This window comes from Gopherus flavomarginatus, chromosome 8, assembly GCF_025201925.1.
Source record: "Gopherus flavomarginatus isolate rGopFla2 chromosome 8, rGopFla2.mat.asm, whole genome shotgun sequence".
NCBI classification, from domain to species: domain Eukaryota; kingdom Metazoa; phylum Chordata; order Testudines; family Testudinidae; genus Gopherus; species Gopherus flavomarginatus.
Window position 1 is genome coordinate 85,231,174 of NC_066624.1, and position 15,842 is coordinate 85,247,015.

Below are 15,842 nucleotides of genomic sequence, written 5' to 3' on the forward strand. Positions count from 1 at the left end.
CTCTGAAACAGGGCCGGCTCTAGGTTTTTTGCCGCTCCAAGCAAAACAAAAACAAAAACCTTCAAAAGCGCAACTGCTGAAGCAAAAAAAAAAAAAAAAATCTCCCAGAATGCGGCCCCTGGAATTGTGCCACCCCAAGCACATGCTTGGTTTGCCTTGAGCCGGTTCTGCTCTGAAAACATCCATTCAGTGTGCAGAAGCAGTCAAAAGCTAACAGAATGCTAGGAACCAGTAGGAAACGGATAGATAATAAGATAGAAAATATCATAATGCCACTATATAAATCCATGGTACAGTTACATCTTGAATACCGCATGCAATTCTGATCTCCCCAGCAACACTCACACAAAAATATTAAAATATTAGAATAGGAAAAGGTACAGAGAAGGGTAACAAAAATGATTAGGGTTATGGAGAAACTTCCATATGAGGAGAAATTAAAAGACTGGGACTGTAGCTTGAAAAAACAATGACTGAGGGGAGATATGATAAAGGTCTAAAAATCATGAATGGTGAGGAGAAAGTGTATAAGTAAGTGTTATTTAACTCTTCCTGAAATAGGGGGTCACTCAATAAAATTAATAGACAGCAAGTTTTATACAAACATAAGGAAGTAATTGTTCAAACACCACACCACCCATGGAACTCATTAGCAGGGGGTATTGTGAAGACCAAAAGTATAACTGGGTTTAAAGATGAATTAGATAAGATAAAGGAAGATAGGTCCATCAAATACTATTAGCCAAGATGGTCAGCAATGCAACCCCATTCCTACACCTCTGACTGTTGGAGGTATTCCTACACCTCTGACTGTTGGAAGCTGGCAATGGACTACATGGGGTGAATCACTGAATGAATCGCCCTGTTCTGTTCGCTCCCTCTGAAGTATCTGGCAGTGGCCACTGTTGAAAGACAGGATACTGAGCTAAATGGACCATTGATCCGATCCAGTATGACTGTTCTTATGATCTTAAGTTTTACACAGTAGAGTGGGTTTGTTCCTCTTTCAAAATGTTAAAAAATATTCACAAATTGGAAGAAAAAATCAGAATCCATTATTTCAGTGCTTTTGTTTTTACTTTTACACATGCTGAATCTGACCCCAAACCTTTATTTTCCTGGCTTCCATTAGTTAACTTCTTTTGACTGACTTTTTGTTTGCAGACTGTCCACTGTACAGCAACTCTGCTTATAAAGAAGTAACATGGTTCTATTCTTCTTTGTTTTTAATTGTTCTGGTGGTCAAGAGAAGAGGAAAAATACAAGGAAGTTGTTATTTTCCACTGAGAAAAAAATAGCACATTAAAAAAAAAATCAAGGAGAGCATGTTGGGAGAAGAAAGAGGTGGTTGGGAATTTTTTTATTCAACTTTTTTAATTTGGAAAATACCAATTTGTCAAAAACAAAACTTTGTGTGGGAAAGAGTCAGTTTTAATGAATTTTTCAAGTCAATTTAAAAAAAACTGTTGAAATTTTTTTTCAACATTTAAAAAAAAATCCTTCTTTACAGTAAGCTCATTACAGTAAAAATAAATAAAAATAGTCAAAATAAGAACAAAACATCTTGGAAGTTATTGAAACAAAGTTTTTTATTGACCTGAACTGATTTTTTCCCCCAGATTGTCCGTCCAGGAACATTTTCAAGATTTGGACTTTTCATCCTGATTCAGGACTGTTTCCCGCTCATCTCTAGCATAAGTGGCATAATCCAGGTTAAAAATACGAATTTTCTTGACAAGATAACACACAAAGCAAAGGGAAGGAGACGTGAGCTACTGTACATGACTGAGAGCCAGCAACCTACCAGGAAAGGCTGCTGTAGAAATGGCAGTGGTTGCAGGGGCAGAATTGACTTGTTCCCACTGTGAAATCAAAATGCTCATTAAGGAACAAGACCTAGCTTCACTGCTGTGGGGATCCAAGGCCAATTACAAAGGCATCAGTACCCTTTTTGACTTTTGATTTCTCAAGCTCAGCCCTACCATAAAGAAATTGACTGCAAATTTAAAATGCTCTTACTGAGATGGTATTAGTAAACAAATTAACAGTAGAAATGAATTGATATCGCCCTAGGTAACAGTCATAACTGATGATTTTAGCCTACTTTGTTCTATTATTTGTTTGTTTATGGTCCACAACAGGATTTTGGCTCTAAATCTTTAATAGCCATACCATGCGACCTTGAGGTCTAATCTTGCAATATTTTACAAGCTGAGCAATGTTGGGCCTGGTGAGTACCGGACTGGAAAACCCAAGCTGCCGCTCTAAGTAATATATTAATTTGGATGGGCAGAGGCTTGGAGCAACAACAGACAACAGGAAACACCTAGCAGCCACATGACAGAAAGATGTTTTCATGAAACTTTCTTTTTTATAGTTTGAGCTGACGTGGTTCCTATGTTTTGCTGTGACTCACTCAATGCCTCTGATCATCTGGACACTTTTGTCCAATACACTTTCAGACATGCTTGAATTCACTGCAACTGTCTTAGCCAGCCTACAGGGTTTGGGGTACATTTGTTAACTCTCTTACCTAGCTGGAACAGTTTTCAGGCAGGGGTTCGCACTGGACTAAGGCAATGCCTCAGCACATCTGGGTACAAGGTAAGGCAGCAGATGCCACTCTCAGATACAAGATAAAAGGAAAACCATCATGAATTTTTGCCATTAAAGTCCCATACCCCAATGTCCTGGCTAAATTCTAATGATGTAATTTAATTCTGTACGTATTCATTCTCCTTGTTGTTTCAGTTAGGCAAAGCTATCAGTATTCACTTGCTGTTCTGAACTGCTGTGTAGTAGTGCTGTACACTGTTTAAAAGCTGTTTCTAATTCAGTGATGACTGTAAGGTTTGTCAAGTGCTTTAAGATGTTCGGATGAAAAGTACCACGACTTATAAATGTCAGGCATTAAAACTTTGTGGGCCTCTTACTTGGTTGCTTAATCTCTCTAAGCAGCTATTCTGCTAGCTTCCAATTGTTTTGTTATTAATTATTAATTAAAAATATTTAACTTGCAATTGTATATGAATAGCACAAGAGACCATAGTGTCTCAGGTTTCAAAAGCTTCCCTGAGTGTAATACAACTAAGGCTTGGTAAAATAAATAAGCATCCACATTATGGATCCAATCAGCATTGGGTGGCCATCTGTGCAGTGCTAACTACCATGCCTAAGTAGTATCTGTTTTGTCTAAAATAATCACTATCCCTTAAAAAAAGAATAACTGGAAAAAATGCCTGGAACCCTGCTATTTCCTAGAAAGTTCCATTTAAAATTCCTAGGGGCTGACTCTGAATTTGCAAACCCTAGTTTTACACCAGTGTAACAGCACTGATGACATTTGGTGTTACCACAACCGGTTTACAATGGTTAATGAAATCAAAATCAGGTCCTGGGCTCTTCAACCAAAATACAGTCCCCTCTTCCAGAGAAGTCACCCCTGTTTTTTTCATGAAATCTGGTCCCCACATGTTATCAGGTTGCTTCAAAGACCTTCTCAGGAAATTGGAGAACTCTTTCTAGGAAGTTTTGAGGACTCAGATTACTTTTCCATGGCTATACTGTTCCTTTGGGAGGCTACTCATGCACAGGAGATGGGATACATTCAAACTTGCACTCAGTGTGTTTCTTTGGCATTCTTTGCTCTTGCTGCAGAAGTAATACGGATTCAGCTATCAAATGCCCATATGCCCCAGCTCCCAGATCCACTCATCCCCTCTGAAACCTTGGGAGCATGCCTCACTGGACATGCTGCAAATTAATCTTCCACTGGCCACTGCCTACAGAAACCCTTGAGAGGAGCAGATGATTGGCATAATGATTGGAGTCTGATTTACATGTGAAATTCTTGGATGTCTGAATGCAAAGGGAGAGCACCTGCACCCAGGCCTTGCCCCCATGTGGAGGAGCCTGATCTCCTTGCAATCTCTGAAGAATGGCTTAACCACCCACACAAGACTGCCACTCTCTCTTCATTTTATCCTTCCAACTCTTCGAAGGCCTGGAGCTTGACTCTTTCCTCTGCTGTGGCCTTGGACTTAGAGGATTCCTACTCACTCCACTGGGCTGGGATTTATTCCAAAGGTTACATAAATTCTGGGGCTGGTGTGGAACTCCATAAATGAGCCAGCAGCTGAAATGCAAAGCATAGTTTGTCATCATTTCCTCAGTGACCAACTAGGGATCAGATTCTGGCCAGCAGGCTAAGAAGGTACGAAAGAGGTAGAGAGGCATAAGGAGTTTCCATACTTTTTGGACCTTGCCCAGATTCTGCATAGACCCTGCTTCCTCCTAGCCCTCCACACTTACTAAGTGCCTGAAAGTAGAGAAGAAAGTAGATTGAGGGTGGTGTCATCACTCCACGCACCGTTTCTGTAGTAGTTAAGCAGGGTATGGAGGGAAATATGATATGTTGCACCTTCCTAAAAGATGACACATCAGATTCACTGGTATTCCTTGTTTGGGGACCCTCGCAGAGCCAGAATTTCTCTAAAGAATTCCCACAATCACACTCTAGTGGCTCTGAAGATGGACAGAGCAGAATCTAGCCTGTCACTTCCTATCTCCAAGTCCCTATAAGTCTCAGTCTCCTTATTGTACCTAGATATATTATACCATCGAAAAAGTAAATCAAGACCAATATTTGTATGACAAATAAAAATAATTTATGCATACTGTAGCGGGATGGTCACCCGCTCCGGCCCAGAAAGGGTTAAAGCCAGCCCTGGGAGAGGGCTGGGGCTGCGAGAAGCAGCTAGGCTGATGGGGAAGGCAGCCACAGCTGGGGCCACACCCCAATCAGGTTGCAGCTGGCCCTATAAAAGCCTGGACCTTAAGAGACTCCCTCTCTAGCTTTTGAGAGGGAAGGACCTAGCTGCCTGGGAGCTGAGCAGGGACCTTAGGTAGGGCAGCGCTGGGGGGAAGGGAAGAGGAGCTGGGAAGCTCTGGCCTGACAACTCCCCAGGGGTTGCAAAGAGGAGACCAGTGCTAGGCAGTGGCAGCAGGTCCTACCCCTCCTTGCCAATGATGAGTGCCCATTACAGGCTGCAATCTGCCCTGATGAGTGTGGGCTAAATGATGATTGGCAGTAGGCAATGAGGCAAGGTGGGATTAGGGGGTTGGGACTTCCCCGGGGAGGGGAGACCCAGAGACTGAGGGGATACTGCTGGGGCAGAACCCCCAGATAAAGGGGTACCAGGGTCTGGGAGGGACATGGGGGCCAGCGAGTGGTGATGACACCAGCCTGAAGAGGGCACTCCGGAGTTGGAAAGTGAGCTAATTCCCAGAAAGCCAGCAGGAGGAGCCTCGGGATAAGTCCCAAATTGGTTACACATACAAAAATCAACCCATTGTTAGTACAGGGTAGATTTGGTCTGTGGTATTTTACCAACTATATGTTTTATTCATAGATTCATAGATTCATAGACTCTAGGACTGGAAGGGACCTCGAGAGGTCATCGAGTCCAGTCCCCTGCCCTCATGGCAGGACCAAATACTCTCTAGACCATCCCTGATACACATTTATCTAACCTACTCTTAAATATCTCCAGAGATGGAGATTCAACAACCTCCCTAGGCAATTTATTCCAGTGTTTAACTACCCTGACAGTTAGGAACTTTTTCCTAACGTCCAACCTAAATCTCCCTTGCTGCAGTTTAAGCCCATTGCTCCTTGTTCTATCATTAGAGGCTAAGGTGAACAAGTTTTTTCTCTCCTCCTGATGACACCCTTTTAGATACCTGAAAACTGCTATCATGTTCCCTCTCAGTCTTCTCTTTTCCAAACTAAATAAAACCAATTCTTTTAGCTTTCCTTCATAGGTCATGTTCTCAAGACCTTTAATCATTCTTGTTGCTCTTCTCTGGACCCTCTCCAATTTCTCCACATCTTTCTTGAAATGCGGTGCCCAGAACTGGACACAATACTCCAGTTGAGGCCTAACCAGCGCAGAGTAAAGCAGAAGAATGACTTCTTGTGTCTTGTTTACAACACATCTGTTAATGCATCCCAGAATCACATTTGCTTTTTTTGCAACAGTATCACACTGTTGACTCATATTTAGCTTGTGGTCCACTATGACCCCATTTTGTCAGACATAATGACTTGAACTAGCTTTCTAAATATACAAATAAGAGATCCTTTTATTTACACAGAGCATGATAATCTACATATCTGTTCAATGCAAATCCTTCATCATGCTGTGTCACAAATTAAAAAAAATAGTATAGACTCTTACTTCTCAGAAGAATCCAAAAGTGCATAACTAATTACCTACAAACCATGTGTATGATCCCATGGACAGAAATGGACAGAGGGAGATTTTGTGACTGACTTATCCTTAATGGAGCTGGATGGATACTTAATTACCAAACTGATATGAAAAAGTGGGAATCGAGTCTAGTGTCTGAATATCTCATTGAAATGAACCCTACTGTTCAATTAGTGGAAAAGAGAAAGAAAATTGCTTGGACAGGTAACATTAATTTCTGGCCTGTTAGTAGGTTCTTTCCTTTGCCATTTTTGGAAGTACTCTGAGTTTTCTAATCAGCATGGCTCATCTCTAATTAAAAATACCAAGACTCTAAACCAAAATATTCCTGTGATTCCATTTACTTATGTCTTTTCCATATGTTCTCGTCCTAACACAGTATGTAGACTTGAGTGGTCTAAGCCATTTATAGTTCAGCAAAGACCTTAAGCTGTTCTTTTCAAGTTTTATTAACAATGAGTCCCAGTTCCATAATGATTTTCCTGCTGTGAATACAAAAATGCCAAAAGCATTTTTGGTAGACATTAACAAACTTCAGCAGCACAAAACCAATCCTCACATTTTTCAGATAATTAGACAATCTGTAATAATTCTGAAAAGGTGGTTTCTTTTGTGATCTGTGAGTAATTCACTTTCACAGACACACATCCCTTCTTAGAACTGGCTACGGTAATTTACACATTACAGAGCTTCTAGACATAGTTGGCCATTTATCTAGTGGTAATAAATTGAAAATTTGTGTATATGATTTAACAGAGAAAGGAAGATGTGAATATAATGCAGGTAATTGTTGAGCCACAGTGCTGCTTCTGACAGCTAAAAAAAACCTCTGAACAGAATTGGCTGGAGAACAAGTCTGCTTTGGGACAAATTTCAAGGTTTTGACATTTCTTTTCATTCCTCATTGCAATGAAAACAAAACTTTTGAATATTTTCATGAAACAGAATTGTGTTGAAACGTCCTCTTTTTTTTTAATTCAAAAGGTCATATCGTCACTTTGGGTTCTCTCTCTTAGTGATCCCTTAAAACAGATTTTACAATAATACTTGGAGGACTATGAAACCTAGGATTTGATTAGGGAGAGGACATTTTGGGGAGGATAGAGAGCAATCTTGGGGTATTGGGGATTCATAAATTATATACATCCTCCAGCCATGTTTTCCGATATCAGTTCTCCTCTGTGTCTGAGTGGGTTCATTGTAGATATTTTTCAAAGATCTAGTTATCCAGATAATATTTTAAGTAGTTAAAGATTTGATTTGATGGTTCTATGAAACATATATATGAACATAAACATGAAATATATCATGTGATACAACACAACCATGTTAAACACTTACCAAAATTAATACAGATTATTTGGGATTAAAAAAAAATCTTAAAGGGGGACTTCCATGTTGTGGAAGATTTTCAAAAAGATCAAACGCAAAACAAATGCTGTCTTTGTCTGTTATATTTTCCTACCATATATGCTAATTCAAAAAAGCTAGTTTTGATCTTTGTGATTTGCTCTTGTACAGCTTGATGTCCTCTATTTGATGCTGCAGTGAAGTCATAATGTTGAATTTGTGACATCACAGTAATTTCTATAACAGTGACATAGGATAATATAACCTTGATTTACAACTTGGATGCAGGATCAAACAGAGGAAGCAGTTGGGCTGTATGACAGAACATCGTAATTAAAATGGCTGCATCTCAACAATTCCAAAACACTTAAAATAGACTAGCAGTCTACCACCACAATGACCAGTACACAATCTGTATTGTAACCATCCAGAGACACACATAAATACAGACTACTGTTGTTAACACAAATGCAGTCATAGTGAAGGGAAAATACTGGCCATGACACAAAATGTTCTCATCGATAAGTTTTATTCAGTAAGAAATTCCCTTAAGAATAACTACTTAAGAGAGTGAAAACACAGGGCCTGATTCTCTACCCACATTGGTGTAAACCAGAAGTAACTCCACTGATGTCAATGTAGTCAGAGGGGTGCAAAATATGTGTAAATGTATAGGGACTTAGCCCTAGAATTTATATATTGTTTCAGTGTTTAAAGGTATACATGAAAACATTGGTTTGAGAAACAGTAACATTGGCTTCTGAACAAATATTTAAATAAATTCTTCCATGGTTCTCTTTTATTTTCCAAGTGCCAGGAGCACTTGCTATTCAAAGACTGTGTAACTAGATATTCACTTAAGCATACAAATCATTTTCAAACACAACTCCAGCTCTTCTAGCTTCTTCATCATTTCAGACATCTATTCTTCTCTTCAGAAAATGGTGTCATCTTTAACATTCTTTCTATTAGTACTGCTTCGATACATCTGCTATCCTCAGATATGTCTGCCACCCATGCACTGTTGCTTTTGAACATTACTGTATTTGTTCCATCTCTGCTGAAATCCTCACACATTGTCTTCCTCGTCTCTCCTTTCTCTTGACTTTGCAACTTTCTTCCTAAATCCCAGTTCTCTACACTCCAACACGTGTCCATTTTCTTACTCATACCAAAAATCTGGGTCAAATTCTCCAGTAGTCTACCTATTGGAGTCAATGGAGTTACAACAGCAGATAATTTGCATCTGTGACCATAACATATACATCTGTTAGATCCCCATTCTGTTCAGAACGCAATTCAAAACTGTTCTTCTCATTTTAAAAATCCGCTGTGAACTTGCAAAGCACTGTCTCATAACTGATGAGTAAAATCCTGGCTCCATTGAATTCCAGTGGAATTTTGACATTGATTTTAATAAGGCCACAATTTCAACTAGTTTCTCTACAATAGCTTTTATGTGTCTTAACAATTCTCCCTTTCACTTCAGATCTTAAACAAAAATGTGTTTTTATCCCCTGCCTGTACCTCTTAATTTATCTGTGCTGTTAGTTATAATTTAGTACTGTACTGGTATTATTTAACTCTGTCAAATATGTACTTTATATGAAAAATAGAGTACAAAATTGTATTTGCTCTAAGGCTATTTGACCTCCTCCAGGAGAACAGACTGATTTATTCCAATGTAAATTCAGAGTATATTTACATAATTGAAGTTACTTCAGATTTACACCAGCATAACTGACATCAGAATCTGGCCCCAGTTGCCCTGTGATACTTTGGAAAATGGATGTCATTATTACGACTCATCATGGATGAAAAAAGGAATCTGTATCTGATGAAAAGGCAGCTTTGCTCTTCCATATTGATTAGTTCAGTATGGTTCTCTTTTCTATCTCCTGGTATTTTATTAAAGTAAAATCATTTTAATTGACACATGCTGGTGCAAACAAAATGTGCCTATTGAGGGCCAGATTCTAGCACCGTTTCACAGGTTGAGTAGTAGCTTATTCTGTAAGTAGTCCCACAGAAATCAAGCAATGTGCCCAGCTGTTAAAGGTTCATAAGAATTCATTGTTCTGATAGATAGTCACTATTATTTCATGAAATGCTTTAAAAGTACATACTGTACAAAACATTAAAAAAACTATATTAAAGTAAGTTTTCCATAATAGAGCACGGAAGCAGCATGAAGTGAACAAAGGGCTACACAGCAGGACATTTATGCCAGCAAACACCAATTCACACCTGTTAACTACTGTGAATAAAACCTCTGGAATCAGTTCCTAAAAAAAAAGTCAAAAAAGAAAGAAACTGTTTTCCATGAAAGAAAATAGGAACCTCAGGAGTGCTGCTGAAAGCTGCTGAAAAGAAAAATCAGCATTTATAATCAGTGGTTTCTGAGAATACCTGATGGAAAGGACATGGCATTGTGGGTGGGTTTTTTGTTTGTTCGTGTGGTTTTTTTCAGTTGGTTTGTTTATATAGCCAAATGGAGGATGACTCCATTGTGGTTGCTCCCCATTCTGTTCGAAACACAATTGAAAACTGCTCTCCTCAGTTTACAAATCCTGTGTGAACTTGCAAAGCACTGTCTCATAAATGGTGAGGAAATTCCTGGCTCCCCTGAAGTCAATGGGAATTCTGACATCGACTTCAATGAGGCGACAAGTAGGAGTACAAAATTCTCAACTGAAAGTTTAGTAGGAGCTTTAATTCTGGGAAATCAGTAATTATCAGACTGTCTGAAGTGAGTAATCAGCACTCCTGTTTTGCCAAAGTGAGGAGAAAAGGAAAATATATGACAACAAACGTACTTGGATTTTCCTTGATCTAGGTCCGATATCCGACTATTCAGGGAAAGACCTAAATTATTATTACTATCAAAGGCCTTCACAAGTTAATATTTGTTAGCTTCCTAACTCTAAACAACCAAAGCAAGTGTCCAATATATAAATATAATGGAACAAATGCCGATCTCATTTGTATAAAATCAGAGTAACTCCACCAAAGCCTGCTTGATAGGATCAAAGTGGTAGAAATTCCAGGTCATCTACTCAGGGTCCTGTAGATATGAACTGAACTTTTAACGACTAGCACTACATATCAGTTTAAAGACCAATTATGCAACTCTTAGTCATGTTATGACTACTCATCTGAGTAAGACATCACCAGCATGAGTGAGGGCTGAAAAAGCGGTTCGTAATAATTATTTTAAGTATTTTATTATTTGTAGTGGCATGTTCTTGGGTGAACACAATGTTACTGAATGGGTTCAGTTCTCATGTCTGCTTTGCACCAGGCCTGGGCACAAAGCAGACTTAAACCAGGAAGCTCCCACTAATGGGAACATTCATCTGGCATGATGGATCCTCTACTAACATGGGTCTGCCCTTCCATACAGTAGTGCAGGAGCATGTAACTGATGAAAAGGGGCATAGCTAGGATATTCCTATGAGCCAGCAATCCTTGTCTTCCTGAACAGCCCTTGGGGACCATTTGCAGCTACTAGTTTAGAGCAGTCCTGAGGCCATATCTTATTCTATTTACAAGTACCCTATGTGCATTCTTAAACAAGGGATATTAGCAGGCAAAAGCAAAGTGCAGTTTATAACTCATAAATGTAACACAGCAGAACTCACTATAGAGTTCTGTGTCCAGCCTCCTAGGTTTCTCTCCCAAATGCTATTCTAACTTCCCCACAAAAGAAAGCCTATTAAATTACATTATTCTTAGTTTTAAAGAAGAGGAGCCTGATGCTATTCAGAAATGAACAGGTGCAAATCAGAAGTAACTCCAGTGGAGTGTAAATGGAGTGAAGAAGCAGGACCAGGGTTTCAAGTGTCTACTTTTAATGGCCCATCTTTTTCGATGGCACCTTGGGCCAGATACTCAGCTCAGCATAACTCTATTGAAGTCAATGGACAAATGCCTGCTTAAGTCAGTTGAGAATCTGTCCCATTGTTCTTGCTTAGACATTCTTATTAGAGTCTGAGTTCAGTGGATCTATATGGATGTGAACTCTTCTGCTGGGACTATCCTCCTTACCTTATAAGAGTCTCTAAATTCCATGTCCTTGCCACTTTTGCCATAACAGCACCCTCTTCAAAGCAGCATCTTTATTCTCCACAAAGAACCTGAGAGTTCCAGATCCCAAAATGTCACTGGTATGGATACATTCCCAACAAGAAAAGAAAAACAAACAAGAACAGTCCAAATTAAGACTTAATGATTGACATATTTATAAGTTGTTTCTCCGGTTCACAAATCCTTCCTTCTCCGCCTTCCACCATTTCCTAAGTCAGTTTCATTCCCATTCTCTTCTCTCTAAATGATTTTCTCTCAGCAGGTGGGCGGGACCACTTTCAGCTGTCTCCTGCTGTGTGTCAATTGTTCCTGAGTAGTCTGTTACTTGAGGCTCTTTGAGAACTAGCCCATCTTGATCTAAAGGAGCATTTATTCCTGTCACAACTGCTTCAGCCTCAGTTTCCAGAGCTGTGCTGTCACTTTCTGGTGGGTGCCCAAGTTGAAATTCTGCTCCATTAGATCCTGATCAGATGGTTTTAATGAGCAATGTTAGCCCTGGGATCCAACTAGATTTTACACATTACTTTATTTATTCACATCAGCACTGTGTTAGTGTGCGTATTTTATGATTCCTTCTGTTCTTTCCCTGGGAATTATTGAACCAAACCAGGTCCCTTCTTTTAAAAAAAACCTCCCTGTAGAACATAACATCATAAAGCCTTTTCATTTTATCAAAGCTATTTTAAAATTGCATTTGCCAGTTTTCACCTGTTGAGTTTCTACATGATCCAAATTTCTTTGCTACTCCTTTGAAACTTTTTTTTACACGGCATTCATTGTGGTCCTCAGCTCACAGGCTCTCATTCACTGTTGTTCTCATTCACAGCTGAAAAGTTATGCTGGCTCCATTCTTTCAGAATATTGTTGGACTCGAGTGGTATGAGCTTTATTCATCCCTAGGATCTCACAATTTTGGATTCAAAGTTTCTGGTTTTGTCTGTTAAATCACCAGAGACCCCAATCTGGCGAAGCTTTGGTTTACTAGAACGGTTACAGCCTACTGATTTTTTTACTGGATAAACGTTAGGCTATATGTGGCATTGGATGTAAGGTAAGAAGTGAGATTTTAATACGTGTCTTACTAGCATTATTCATTTGCTGGTGGCTATTTTGTTTTGCTTGTTAGTAAGCCGAAGGGTTGGGCGAATCACACATATTCAGTAAATCATAACATCTTCAATGATATCTTACATGAGCCATCTTGCATAAAGTATATCTTAGTTTGCCATATTTATATCGCCATATTTCTATGAAGAATATGGGGTGCAACGTCACAGAAGGTATTCCCATAGACCAGATCCTGGCTCAGCTCTTCCAGATCAATACCAAGTTTAGTCCTTATGGTCTCTGTAAGCTCCTGAATCTCCAGGCCCTTCAGGAAGCTAGCCAGATAGTTTGAGAGAAGACTCAAGTTATGCTTTATTAACAGTTTTATTAGGGAAGGACTATGGTTATACTATAAGCCTCTTGGAAGAAGGGTGTTTTGAGAAGGTAGTTGAAGGTGGATAGGATAAAGGCAAGATAGACCTCCATAGGAGGAGGACGTCCAAGCTTATCTGCATCAATGGGTCATCCTCTTTTCTTTGGCAAAGATTTTCTCCACAGACTTCTTTTCATCCAAGCATCATACTTGCTGCTGCAGCTTTCTACAGTACATCGTGTGGTCTGTATTTTTGTGCAATTAAAAGTCACCTTTTGAACCATCTCAATGGGGGTGCGGAGCACACGATGGAAGTAACAAATCCATCACTTCCAGGACAGACCTATCACTTGCGGGACTGACTGCGCCGGCCAATTGCACTGGCCCGCAAAGCGTGGGGCCCAGAGCAGTCTCCCTGATTCACTATACCCAAGGGACAGCTCTGGTCACTTTTAACTTGGCCAAGGTTATTTTGAATCCAGTTTTGTTTTGTTCTTTAAAGATCATGGGATAATCTCAGTTTTATTCCAATTTATAAACATCTGGGATGAAATCCTGGTCTCACTGTAGTCAAAAAGAAGCTTTAATACTACACCAAGCAGTGCCTCAGCTTCTCTAATCTTCTTATAGTAGTGCATCTTTAAATTGTAGACTTTCCAATTACATCCTATAGCTTTCACTAATATCTTTTCATAACCCTCCTTTACCTTTTCCCTGCCTACCCAAGTGTGGGCTACCACAAGCTGTTTTTGGTTATTATACTTTGTTTTGGAACTTCCACAATAATCTTCTCAACAAAACTAAAATTCAGTTGTCCCCAGCAAAGCCAACAAAAATAAATAAATAACATTGGAGAGGCCAATCTAAAACAATTTAGAAAAAATGAATTTAGTGGATTTTTCCAAAATAGTCCTTTTCTGACCAAATTTTCTATAAAATAATTTCCATGCAAAAATCCTTCTTGTCCTGTGTTACATGACCCAAAGGACCAAAAATGGTTCAAACAGCTTTTTAAAATGTCTTTTAGTAGGCTAAATAATAAGTCAATGTTTTGGTTTTCATCACTGGTGACGACAGTATCTGGTCATGTTATTCTGTGATATGTAATTTAAAACAGCCAAAATATAAGAAAATGTACATTACATATATATTAAAATTTTACTTAGCTGAGATTTAATTTGCAATCTCAGATGTTCTTGAAGTACTGAAATAAATTGTTTCCATTCATTTCAGAGGGCAACTACTTAAAACTGACATGAAAACTGGTTGTTATTCCCATTTTGCTTACATTTTTCATAATGTAGAATAAGATTGTTATTGTGCCATCATCTCTCTTTGTTTTACCTGTAAGACTTTGGTTTTCTGAAAAAACAATGTCAGCTTCTGCAAACCCTTATTCATGCAAGCAGCCTTTACTCACACAAATGGTGCCATTGTCTTCAATTGGTCAACTCAAATAAAGAAAGGTTTGCAGGATCAGGGCCTAAAGTACAAACCAATTTTAATAACTTGTAGGTGCTACTGAAAACATTTATGGAAATGGCAAATGGCTTTCAATTAGCCAGGCCTGTCTGTATATTGGGAATTCTGTGCCAGCATATCCATGTGTAAGCCAGCACCTCCTTTGGTTCACAAAATAAAAGATATAAACTGGGCTTTCTCCACATGATGCAACTTCACTATACAATATTCCAATCAATCTGTAATTAAAAGTGGATTTCCTTTTCCCTGTTTGGTTGAGATGGAGGAGGGTCTGTGTAAACCTGGATGACATGAAGTGAACAAAGAGAACTTTCATGAGCTCTCCAGCAAACAATCTATCAGTTACAATTCTTAGCATTCGCACTGCTGCACTGTTCAAAAGGAGTTCTAAAAAAAAGTTAAGCAGGGGGTCCAAGAAAAATTCAACCCGCATGCCAAGTAAGGGAAAGAAAGAGAAGGCAGGGGAAAAAACCTAGCTTTTGTTGTAAAAAAGAACTAATGAAGCTGCTGTTAGAACTGTCCATGGTGATACAAGAAGATTGTGCACCCACACACATTGTTAGAATGCCAGTCACCCACAGTAAGGAGAAAAGGAAACACTGTGGGCAAAGGAAATATTGCTTTTATGGTTTAAGTGTAGGAATCACAATGCTGGCACAAAGTTTCTTGTGCCAACTGCCAAAAGTGGTAAAGTAATATCTAAGGTTGTCTACTTTTATTTTTCTTACAGACAAGATGGACTGGTGGGGGGTAAAATCCCATTATAATTATAAATTGCTAATTAAATAATTATCAATTAGATGGGCAGACAGAACTCATTCTGATGAATTCCTGAGAGGGCTTTCAGTAAAGAAAAACAGTAATTTTGATTTTTTTTATCCATACTCCCTGCCTAGAGGCTCTAAATAAAGATGATATATGGTATGCCCCCTGTTAGACTTTCACACAGTATATCCCATGTTAGAGCTCAGGGACAAACATTGAACTTTGGAGCATATATAGAATTTTTTTTTTCAGTTTTTCATATAAATGGCTTTAATTTCACAACATTAATTAGGGTCCCAGGGTTATTTCCTAAGGAATAAAAATTGTACTTTCCAGATTTTTACATGGCTTTGAGAAATTACTTTTTCCAAGTAACTGCCGGATTTTTAAAAGGTGATATACAAAGAGCTTTTCTTGTGAGTTGGATCCAAATTTTTCTTTGAACTAAAACATTAAATGAGTATTTA